Below are 13,100 nucleotides of genomic sequence, written 5' to 3' on the forward strand. Positions count from 1 at the left end.
ATTTTTTGCCCGTGGACTAGGTAATTTGCCAAACCACATAAATCGCATTTTTGCTTGTGTGTGATTTTTTTTTTTTTTTTTTTTTTTGTTATATTTTCCAATTATGTGTGTGAAACCCTAACATTAGTTTAGGTCACCAATGTTCATTTTCCAGATATATATATCATGTATTTTGAATTTTAATCAAAAGTTATACCTTATGGAGTTGGAATTGATAGTCATGTCTTTTGGGTTTAAACCAAAAGACATATCTTTTGGATTTGAACTGATAGGCATGTCTCTGCACTTGCTAATAATGCGTGTTGTATGCACGGGTACGTAGGCTTTGTGGTTTATTGTGATACCCCTCGGATCCGAGACATAGGTTGATCAGGCCTAGACCCAAACCTGAGGGAATATCAAACAATTAATATTTAACGAACACAGAATACAAAATGGATTATTAAGAAATAAATAATAAATGGCTAAAAAGAATTCTAATTAAAAATCCTCAAAATATAATTGTTCAAATCCATTAATCCAAAACCTCCAATTATTTAACATTCGAGAATCCATCTAGTGGACCCCTAATAAAAATTTCAACTGTAATCAAAATCCAAAGCTAATAAGGAAGCAGTCCTACGTAGTCGGTGGAATAGAAGTCTGTATCTGCTCTGCACAACCAAGCTCTAACCCTGGAACTAATGAGCACCTGAAAAATAAGAGAATGGGTCAGGCCCACATGCAAGTCCTATCCTACTACGGTCCATACAGAAATCTGATACACAGATACATCCTAGATAGCTCAACAATATCTAGAGTAGTACATATATGTATATATTACACACTATAGGACGCTCACTAGTCCAATAGGTATGTCTCAGCCTAAGTAGAAATACCATGCAAATCGCACATTACGCGGTCATGTGTACCTAGACCTACCAGGGAACAACACTTATATCCAGTTATCCATCCTAGGCGATATACGCGCCCTAACCGTGGTCCTAAGACTCAAGCTCATACCATGACACCATAATTTAAATATATAAAGTCCATATACTCCTAATACAAAATATCAACCATCGGGTATAGTGGTCTGATATATGTATAACAATCAATCCAAAAACAACAGTAAGTCATTCAATTATTTTATTGACATGACATAAGTATGAGATGGACTTAACCTTTATGGTTAATCCATACCTCATTCCAGATTAGGTAGGACTTAGTATTTGAACTAATCCCTCCCTAGTATGCCACTGTCCCATACTGGTGCATACAATCTTCCAACAATATAATTGATAAGAATAACATTAAATAATTCATCAACAGTTCTCTAAAATATGTATTAGTATAGTTTAATATATATATAATGACATTAGGCATTCACTACAGAACCTAAAAATCATGTTCCAACCATTTAAACTGCTAAAATAAATCATAGCATGTAAATCCTCCAAAACAGCCTATAAATTGATACAATTACAACAATTTAAGTATCAATTAAATTCAAACTAAGTATAGTTAATTATAGTAAATTCACTGTACTTATAACACTGTAAAAATATGATTATATATAATTAGATCATATATAAAAACCTTGCCAAGTTCCAATAAGTAAAACTAACAAAACAGTGTGCAACCTACCAGCTTTTCTCTTAGGTTTTTCTTACTCTATTCTTCAGTCCAATTATGAATTTATGTCTCATCATAATTTTACAGGTCTACAATAGTCCCATACAACATTTAATACAGTTTAAACAGAGAAAAAAAAAAAACTCTAAAGCATTCAAAACGCAGCCTAAAACCATTAAAACGCAAATTTGGAGCAAGAGCATGCTCTCATAAGTTGAGAGCCTACTCCTACACACTAGGAGATGGCTCCCTAACATTGGGATCCTGCTCTTATGAGCTAGGAGCCAGCTCCCTCCATGTGGGAGCCGGCTCTTGCCTTGAGGGAGCTGGCTCCCTCTTTTCTTGGAGCCTGCTCTCTCTTCTGAAGAGCCGTCTGTCCGTTCCGCTTCGTCTTCCTCGCCTTCGGTGATTCCCAAGGCCTTTGTAATGTTTTTAATACTTGTTCTAAGGTCCAATCTTAGTCCCGGATTAATCCTAAACCATTGGTATACAACCACAACATGAATTGAACCCAACATTTGAAAACAACGGCAGTAGGGTTTCAGTTAGAAATTCTTAAGCAACACAACACAGATAATTCAATGAAATTAAATATTGTTTAAGCATGTATAATTGATGTGTTATAACATTCGTTTAATCCATTTTAACATTTATTCAATCCCTGGAGTCTACCTAGGCATGCACAGAACACAGATTTAAGGGAAAGAGTAGAACAGAGACTTGCCTTTAGTTTCAGTTTTGAAACTCTAAACCACCGCCTCTGAATTTCCCATCAACATCCTAGACTGCCGTTCAACACCTCCGGTGCTCTTAGTTCAACCCAGAAGCAACCCCGTTCCTTTCTCCTTGAACCTTTCTGTTAATCTCTTAAATTCACTCTTTGCTTCTCTCCGTCTCTTAACACGTGAATAGGGTTTGTTTGTAACCCTAAACAGATGTATAAAGAAGTATTTATAGGCTTCACACCACAAACCTAATTCTAATTTGAAACCAACACTAAGTCAGCTAAAACGTGAGACATAAAAGAAAATAAAACCTAATTTAAATGTTAACCAAACCTTAATGTAAACCAATTAACACAGCTAAATAATCAACATAATTCAGGATACAATTAAGTCAATTAAAACAACACGAAAAATAATTAAATAAATAATTCAATAAAATGTCAATTAAATACAATAAATAAAGCAAATAAATAAACACATAATTCAATTAAATCATCAATTAATGCAAATAACACGCCAATAAATAATTAAACAATTAAAAATACAATTTAAACAATAAATTAAATACTAGGACTATCCTTTTGAAATTAGGGGTATTACATTTATGCACCAAGAGTTATGTATGTGGTATTCTAGAGGTGTTTTGCTATAGACCCATAGCAAACTCAATTATAGTGTGCACGATTCTACTAGAAATAATTACATAACATACATAAGATTCATAATTCATTTTTTGTCCCAAAATTCTTTATTTTATACCATGTATAAATTTTAAGACTTGAGATCTAATTTAATACTTTAATAATTTTAATAAATATGCCATTTTTTTTTTATATCTGTTATCATCACTAGTTGAATGTTTTATATCCTTGATGATATACATGGCATAGTAAATAATTAATTTAAAGTTTCATAACATATAAGTTTATGAAATTATACATGTTATTGAAATTATTACATAATTATGCATGTGCATCATGTTATAAATTGTTACAAATTATTGCATAATATGTATATGTATATGTTTTAATTCATTCGGAAAAATTGAATTATATTTGCAATTCTAAGCACAAGTGTCATTAACTTTGATTGAGTGTTTAGTTACTAAAGTAGCACACTCGTGAAAATTTTAATGATATTTGTAACTAGTGGCAAAATTATTATTTTGTTAAAGTTGAAGGATTGTGTTGGTGTTTAGTAGAGACCAGCAATGATTAAACCTAAAGGTAGGCCACTGAGTTTCTCCAACTAAGCTGATTGAGGTAGTTAATGTAGAAGACACAATTGACGACTCACTAAACCCAAAGGAGTATAAGTTGTTATTGTGTTTTCTATGATTAATTAGTTTCAAAGGTGAAAGTTATTTCATCAGTGAGAGACTAATATATGATAATTTTAGTCCAAAGGAAAGATTATTATATGTTATGTTGATCTCATTCAGAGTTAATTATATTGAGGCATTATTTAATTAACTCTGGAAAGTTTACTTGACCTTCCCATCAATTAAACTGTAAATGTGTGGCTTTAGTTATTCTTAAAGTCAATGGGAATAAAATTCATCTTTAGTGTTAAATGTGGATGACGGTGACATTATTGTACATGAGATTAAACAATTTAATTTCTCAAACATTTGAGATGAAGGTGTTGGTGACGCATACTTATTGGCATTAAGTTTCACCTAAATTAATCTTGTGAAATTCTTGCATTGTTACAAAGAACCTAATTAGATAAAGTTCTGAAAGTATTTAACATATAACACTATAGAGGTAGAATTGCATCTATAGTAAAAGTTGAGAAATTTAGTAATCTAATTACCAAGAAAATATCTGTAGCATTATTAGGTAAAAAGCATTTTCTACGCCTTTGGGAACCTAATGTATGCTCAGGTTTTGTATATGTTAACTATAATATAGCATTTGCTATTGTAAAGTTAGGCAGATATCATAGTGATCCTAGTTTGGATCTATAATGAGCAGTAAAGAAATATATAAGGTATCTGCAAAGAATTAAGAGTCATATGTTTTATAATAAGACCGACAGGTTTGAGGTGGTGGAAAAACTAACTTTGCTGGTTGTCAGGATAGTATACAAATCCACTTCAAGTATTGTTTTACTATTATGATAAGTGATAGAAACAGATTTTATTTGCATGTTATAAGGCCACGTTTCATGCATTAAAAAAAAAAAAAAAAAAAAAAAATTGTTTTGGACTTCAGGTCAATAATTCCGCTACAATCTTGTATTAAAGAAATAACAAGAGTTCAAATTAGTTTAAAATATGACCGTTAATACCTTATTGTGAAATAGAGGATTCAAAACTAGCTAGTGTTTATTGAGCACATTAGTACATAACAAAAGATTGTTGATCCCATGACTAAGGGTTTGCCACTAATGTTGTACAGTAAGCATGCATATATCTTTTTGACAACATTAATTTACTTAGTTAGTGGAAGATTGTATTTGGCTCAAGTAAAGACAGTTTTATTTTGTGATCACAGTTATTATCCTCATTTATTAGATTTTCCATATTAGTGCATATGTGTATGGAAAATTTATGACTCAAGTGTCCAGTTTTGTGACACGGTGTTTCCTTATTCAGACACAGCAGGACCAATGCATAACATGAATATTGTGTTAAGTATATGCACATACGATATATATGTGACTTTGGAGTTGAGTTTGTTAATATCAGTGACCATTGGTGTCTTAGATTACTAATAAAATAATGACGCCCTTGATCCCATATTAGTAGACTCGAAGGTGCTCCAAATTAAAAAAAATATATATATAGGTGTTTCTTATAAATATATGGATTTACTTTTAGAGTACACTTATGATCATTTTGATCTTGAAGTGATCGGAATTAATTATTGTTAGACTAAGTAGGAGAATGTAAGCAAAAATAATAGTCTAACTATAATTAATTAATATACAATTATACATGTATTTAATATGGGTATGTTACACCATATTAATTCTTAAAGGTGTTACTAATTTGAATGAATAGTCACATATGTATATATAAAGAGTTGTGTCGGTTGATGGAACCAACACATCTCTTCACCTAAATATTGAAACGGTTCCAACCCTCACTATATAAGCAGATGAAATCCTGGCAGATGAAATCCTGGAGTCCATCATCCAGTTTTGCAGACAATAGGAGAGGGTTGAAGATCGTTTCTGCTGTAGTTTTCTTCAAATATTATTTCTATAACTGGTATGTCTCCTAATTGGATTCATGCATTTAGATCCATGAGTTTATATTATTAAAATTTCTTACACATTTTTGTTCTGTGAATATTTTATAAAAAGAGGAAATAAATTGTTTTCTTTAGCATTTCCAGTTGTCATTTGCATAGTTTTCACCATCGCTTTCATTTCTCTTGTACTTGTCAAGCTTGAAAGGGTGTTTGGAACAGAAGATTGCAATGTAGTTTCTAGTTGACTGTGCAACAAAATAAGGATCAAATGGATGGCACCTAATACAAGGAAGTTATATGCTTCCACATAAACCTAATAACAAAGAAAAAAGATAGATCAGGTGAATATAGGAAGTAAAAATTTGGAAACACGAATGATCTGTATTCATACCCATATAGATAAAGAAATTAAGGACCCACATGGATGAAAAGGAAGGCAACTTCTATGAACTAGACATATTATTTAAAATAAAACTAACTGTAGGACCCCTAGGCTTACTACACTTGGGGAGTATGAACATGCATGTTGTGAGAAACTTATTTTCTGTGTTGTCTACTGTATATCAGAATGTATACGCATATGTCAAGGTTTGTTTCTAAATAAAAGTAAACCAAAGTTTAAGAAATTAAAATAGAAAAAAAGAAAAGAAAAAGCCTACCAGTAATAAATACTCTCAAGTAATAAAGGGGATTTATTTTCTCACATCACGACGCACCCGTTCAATACCCACCATTCGATCTCTCAATGCCGACAGATTTGACGATGACGGTGAACATGTATGATAAAAAAACTGCATTGGACTTGGTGGAGTCGGGTTTTGGAATCGGGAGGTGACACTTAATGATCAGTCATGTTCATGTATAGATTAAATTGTTCTCGCACAATTTAATTCTGCAAATTCAATCAAGAATCCTTGATAACATATCAAAGGCATTCCAATTCCTTTGGAAAGTGTAGATGCCACATCTGGGAAGGACGGAATTCCGTAGTATTGGTTTGACGATGTGGATTTTCTTCCAAATGTCTACCATATGCCCCTACTTCCTGGAAGAAGTTTTAACTCTACATTTGCCTTCTCACTGTGGGACTAATTGCATGCTGTTAATAATGAAGAAAACTATAACCCTATTGTTTTCTCCTCCAAAACCACCCTCCAGTTCTACTTTCATCAACCTAGAGTTAAAAGGGCTACATACACCGACACCCTTACCTAAAAAAACGGAGCATAACCTAGATGATTATGAAGATGCTAGAAAGCTTCGATCTAGTGTTGAGAGCCGATTCCAGACTGCAAGCCAAACAATGAAGCAGTGTTTGCGAATTTTTGGAGAGCTCCAGACAAGGTGGTTCCATTCGACCTTTGGAGGGCTAGGTAGGAAGTGTGGGATGGTATGCTTTAGTGAGAACTGACCATTGGGAGACGGGATCCAGAGGTTGGTGTCTTCTATGAGATTGTTGGGCGTGTGGAGATGATGCTAGTTCAGGGGTTAGACGAAGAATGTTGGCTGGGAATGACCAGTTGGTGCCTTGGATGAAATGATCAAGAGTGGTGAATGCTGAAATTGTGGATTGCACTATTTTTGGAGAAAGTATTAGATGGTCGTTGTCTATTCGACACATGGTGGACTAATTCATTAACAATCCCCAATCATGATACTTTGTAATATATTAATACACTCTTGTAGACTATTTTTTCAATCCGAGAGTCTATTTTTAACTTTTCCACCAAGTGTCGACAATGGTCAAAAACCATCTAATAATTTCTTATATTTTTGTTGAAGGAAAACGTAAGTGGAAGGAACCTTTTTTTGGAGTCGGTTGTCATTCCAGAATTGGGTCTTCATGCCATTTCTAACTTTGTGCCTGAGAGCTTGCTCGTCACAGTTCTGAGTTGTAGTAGTCTCCTCCAAAACCAAGTGCAGTAATTTTTTGAGGTATTTTGATTGTCCATAAACTACCTTCTTCAGATTAATTGTTCATGAACCCACTTAACACATAAGCTTTATGGGATGTTGATTAATAACTTCTATAGCATGATGCATGTGTGCATTTCATGTTAGTGGGGTAGTAAATGGTCTTGATAGAAAAGGCTTTGTAAGACTAGAGGTATGGGAATTAAGTCTCCTAAATACTATGTTAGTGGAATCGAGTTATGCTACTAATGGTTATGTTAGTGGGAGTAATGGGAGCTATGGACATTTAAATGTAATTGGTTACATATGTCTAGAATCCTATATAAACTCATGTAATGTACCTATTTTATATGTGAGTAGAATAAATAAGATGAAATAGTAGACGTGAAATAAAAGTATTTTCCTCCATTTTATTCTCTTCCAACTATTATAGTGTTGTGTGTGTATCTAGGCCACTATTTCCAACAAAGTGATATCAGAGCAAAAGCCAACACTTCTGATTAATTGTTCATGAACCCACTTAACCCATAAGCTTTATGGGATGTTGATTAATAACTTCTATAGCAGCTTCGAGATGGATGCCTCGTTGAGTGCTGCCAGGTTTGGTATCCATACCACCTTCATATTTGGGTTTGCAAATGTTATGCCATACAATTTTTGCACCAGTTGTCTACAATTCGGTACTTGAACATAGAAAAGATCTAAGGATACAATTAAGATAACATCCTACTACCCCAATGTTGGACTCTAGCTGTGATTTTGTTGACCAATGTAGTGCAATATTAATTAGAGGCTTTCAGACCAGTAGAAACAAGTAGGACACCAAGGTGCTTGATATGTAATGTGCCCTTCTCCATGTTGAGTAGAGAGAGGATTGAGGCTCAAGGGGTGATGTCCGTGTTTAAGAATAAAACTCTGCATTTATGATTGTTGATTGCCATGCCTGAGAGCTTAGTATATCTATCGAGCGCATTTTTCAATAATATTGTAACTGACTGTAAGTCTCCATTGGAAAATAGAATTAAATCATCAACATATGATAGGTAGGTGATGCCAAACTTCTTACATCGCCAGTGGTACTTGAAGGGGTTGGGCTACTAAAGTAGAGATACATGAATTTAAGACTTCCATGGCTATTACAAACAAAAATGGGGATAGAGAATCACCTTGTCTAAGACCTCTAACTCCTTTGAAATAGCCCTGGAACACTCCATTCAAGGAGATGGTGAATGAAAGGGGTGGTGAGGCAAGCTTGGACCAAATAGAGAAAGAGAGCATGAGGGATAAAAGGCCACCTTACTGAGTAAAGGCCTTCATAAGGTCGATTTTGAATGCACATCTTGGGGTAAGGGATGATATATAGGTAGTAGTTGTCCAAGAGTTCTTGGGTAAACAAGATGTTGTCACTAATTTGCCTGCCTTTTACAAACAATATTTGGTTGATGTGGATGATATGTGGGACACAAGGTTTGCGTTTATTTGCTAGAAGCTTGGATATGCACTTATAAAGGGTGTTGCTGTTGGGAAACGTGTTTTTAAAACTTTTTGAGGGATTTTGATTCATAGATCTTGATTCATCACATAGAGACAAGTTTTATGCAAAAATAAAAATATGATGTATCATTCAATTAATGGATTGAATACTTACATCAAATGTCTGAGTAAACCTTTAAATCTTTCCTCTAAAGTGAATGTTCTCACTTATTAAAGATCCCTTAGCAAGATGCCTTCTCCTTGGATCTCCATTTTCTTGGTAATTGTTTTACCTTTAGGAATCACTCATAAGCCTCCATAAATGACCTTGGAAAACTAGGCTCGTGCGAGCCTCCATTAGATGAGAACATAAACCCTAATTTTCTAGAGAGAAAAAATATATTTCTTTTTCCTTCTCATAAAAATCACCCCAAAAATATACATAGACCATGTATATTTATAGGCAACATAAAGATAAAGAAAAGGAAACAATAAATCATTCTCAATCTCTAATACACATGTCTCAAATCTAATAGGATTCCAATATCAAGTTAGGCTATGAGTGAGAATCATTTGGGCTTATTATTTTATTGGCTATAATAAATTAATAATTGGCCCGGTCTATGGACCCAATTCAATTAATTCATAAATTAATTTCTACTCCACTAAAAGAAATTAATTGAACTCCAATTAAATAATAAATAACCTCTAAGTCAATATTGCACTTTAACCCCTCTACGCATAATTAGTTATCGGATAAATAAAGCCATTAATCTGACTACTTCATTAATATATTTATTTTGGTACCTTTGATTATTTCTGGCTCGATCACAATAAAACATTTGTTTGACAAAAACAATAATTTAAATAAATAAATATATAAAAATCATTTTGTCTAAAAATACATGAAGGCCTTCAAATTTACTTTGTGATCAACCATAATCAATACAAAATAAATACAAGTAGCAATGATGCAAAAATTGAAAATATAACCCTCAAACTATTAATTACATAACTACCCAAAGTGTCGATCTAAGGATCCCGAAGAATCCGCCGAACAAATCGAAGTAATTATTAATTAATAAAAGAGTCTATACTTTTCTCATGCTTAAGAGTCAAATGTCATAACGGTGATAGGGAGCAATTGCATACGACAGCTCTCACAATATATCTCAACCTAACGCAGATCCAGTTTAAGTCTTAATTAATTATGATTCCATCCATAATTACCGACTATGAACAATTTATGATTACGATTTATAGTCATGTATTGATCGCCATCACATACATATATAAATATCTCTTGTAATCAAGAGGACACTATCAATTCTATAATGAATCGAAACATAATACATTGAATTCACCAATTGTACAAAACATAAATATTTCAGAAACGTTAGGAACATATGTCACTTTAATTCAAACAGGAATTTGCTATACCAGGGCATATAAATCCCAACAGTTGCAACATGATATAAGCCTGAAATCAAGCACAATAAGAGGATTAGGACACTTCGGCACAAGGGCCATATAAGTGGTATTGATTTCCTTAGCAACTTTCTTTCTTTTCTTTTCTTTTTTTCATTGGCAAAAAACACACACACCCACTCTTCTTTTGGGGACTCAAACCCTCACCATCCACTTTAGGAGGTAAATAATATACCACTAGGCCACAAGGTCCTTGATCAACAGCTTTTCGTTTGAGAAGAATTCTCTATTGGACTTAGTAACATCAAATCCTATCACTGGCTAAGCTTTTTTTGAAGAAAAAAGCATTGAATCCATCACAATGTAAATATTTTCCTTATATATACAATTTGCTTGAATTTCCGAAAAGGAAAAAAATTTGTTTTCCAGCAATTTCTTTTGTTTGAATCTAAAATATTGTTGTATTAAACCTAATAAAATATTTTAAAAAATTACATATACATGAAGTTAAAAATCCTTTTTACAGCCATATAAAGTCAAAATTTTCAAATTTCAAATACATGAATTCTTCAAATTTGTCGACATGAACAAACCCTTCGTATTATTTTGAATTACTTTATATGCCCTTAATTTTTACATTGGGAAATTTATTTTTAAAAATTCGTTCGGTGCAGCTATCACTTTTGTTCACTTAGGTACAACTAGAGTACTAGTTTTGTGCCATCAGGTGCCACCTCTGAAATTTTTTTGTAAGTTCGTTATGTGCAGGTGTCACTATTGTTCACTTAAGCATAATTTACATGTAACCAGGTACTACTTTTGTGCCATCAAGTACAACCTTTTTTGCATATCATCCTGAAATAAGTCAGTAAAAAGTTAAAAGGGCATATTAGGTAATCCAAAATAAAACACATTATTTTTTCATGTCTGCCTCAACAATTTTGAAGAACTCGCCTCTTTGAAATTTGAAAAGTTTGACTTCATGTGACTGTAAAAAGGTTTCCCGAACTTCGTGTATATGTAATTTTTTCTAAAATATTTTCTTTCAGGCATTAATATTGCGTTTATACAAAAATGGAATCGAATGGAATCCTCATTCTAACCACTCATTTATTTTGTTTGTTGAAATTTAAAGTAGGAATGATTATTCCCTTGGAATGAAAATCCATTCCACAACTAAACATATGGAACAAGTATTCTATTCCCAAGTAAAGTTTCCTACAAAAACTCTATTCTATGTCCAAAGATTGCCACCACCATTGCCTTCCACTACCACCATTGCCTTTCACCACCACCCCCTCCACTTCCTTTACCACTTCCACCTCCACCACCGTCGTTGCCATCGCCACCACTGTATTCACCTTTCACTTCTACCACCACACCGCCATCGTCACCACCACTACCTTCCACCACGTATATACTGCAACAAAGGTGGCCTTTGGTAACGAAATGAATCCTCGCTAAAGCTTAAGTTTTTGCCGCTATATGTTTTTAGTGACGAAACTTATTTTGTCCCTTAGTCGTCCCTATGTAGCCATCACGATTGGTCTATAATGACGACTTGAAGTTTCGTCGCTAAATCTTAAGCTTTTAACGACAAAACTTGTTTTTTCACTAAAGCTTAAGCTTTTAGCAATGAAGCTTGTTTTGTCACTGAAAGGTAAAGCTTTAGTGACGAATTTATTCATCACAATGTTTAGGAAAAATCTGATCTATTTTTGTCTTTACACACCAGTTGTGATGATCAACTTTTATTGCTAAAGCCTTTCGGTCACAAAAATGTGTAATATTTGCATTATCAAATTTAGTCACTAAATGACTTTCTAAGAATTAAATTTTCTACCATTCAATCAAATTTCTACACTAAATTTTATTCAATTCATAAACAATAAAAATTGACACAAATTTAAATAAAACATCAAATTTCATTGTAAAATTATATTTTACATCATTCAATTTCATTACAAAATGAAACTAACTCTCCAGTTGTGTAACACAATTCAAACTATCAAGTAAAAAAGCAAACTCTCAATCCTTCATACTAGTCTTCTAGAATCTTCTAATCCTTCAAGTGATTTTTGACTTTATGCACTTGCCCTTGAATAGATAAATTTCCCAGTAAGAGCCATCAGTAAAAGCCATTCTAGTTAGTGTGATACCCTACAATTCTAAAGCCACGGTTGATCAAGTCCGGGCACAGATCCGAGGGATACCAAATAATCAAGTATATAAACAAGTATTGAATACAAAAAGAATTTAAGAATAAATAAATAATTAAGCGGAAAGAAAATTAAATAATAAATCCATAAAATACTAAATAAATAATCCTCCAATAATTCCAAAACTTCCAATCCTATTACAACTCGGGAATCCATCTAGTGGACCCCTAAAAACCAACTGAAAAACAAATTGCACCAAAAAGGAAATCCAAAACTAAAACATAAATAATAGTCCTACGTAGTCGGAAGAGTGAGTGACTGACTCTGCTCAGCACGAACACGCTCTAAGACTGGAACCGTCCTATACCTAAAAAATAATAGTGGATCAAGCCCACGAGCAAGTTCTACTCTACTACAATCCAAACAGAGACCCGATACGCAGATACATCCTAGACAACTCAACAATAGTTACATAGTCCATATATATATAAATACACACTATAAGACACTCACTAGTCCATAAGTTTGTCTCAACTTGAAAAGAAGAAAACATGCAAATCGCACATAAAGTGTGCATGTATACCTAG

Source organism: Cornus florida, unplaced genomic scaffold, assembly GCF_030987335.1.
Source record: "Cornus florida cultivar Cherokee Brave unplaced genomic scaffold, ASM3098733v1 CherokeeBrave_3.0.0_Hap2_Chr05, whole genome shotgun sequence".
In the NCBI taxonomy this organism is placed as follows: Eukaryota; Viridiplantae; Streptophyta; class Magnoliopsida; order Cornales; family Cornaceae; genus Cornus; species Cornus florida.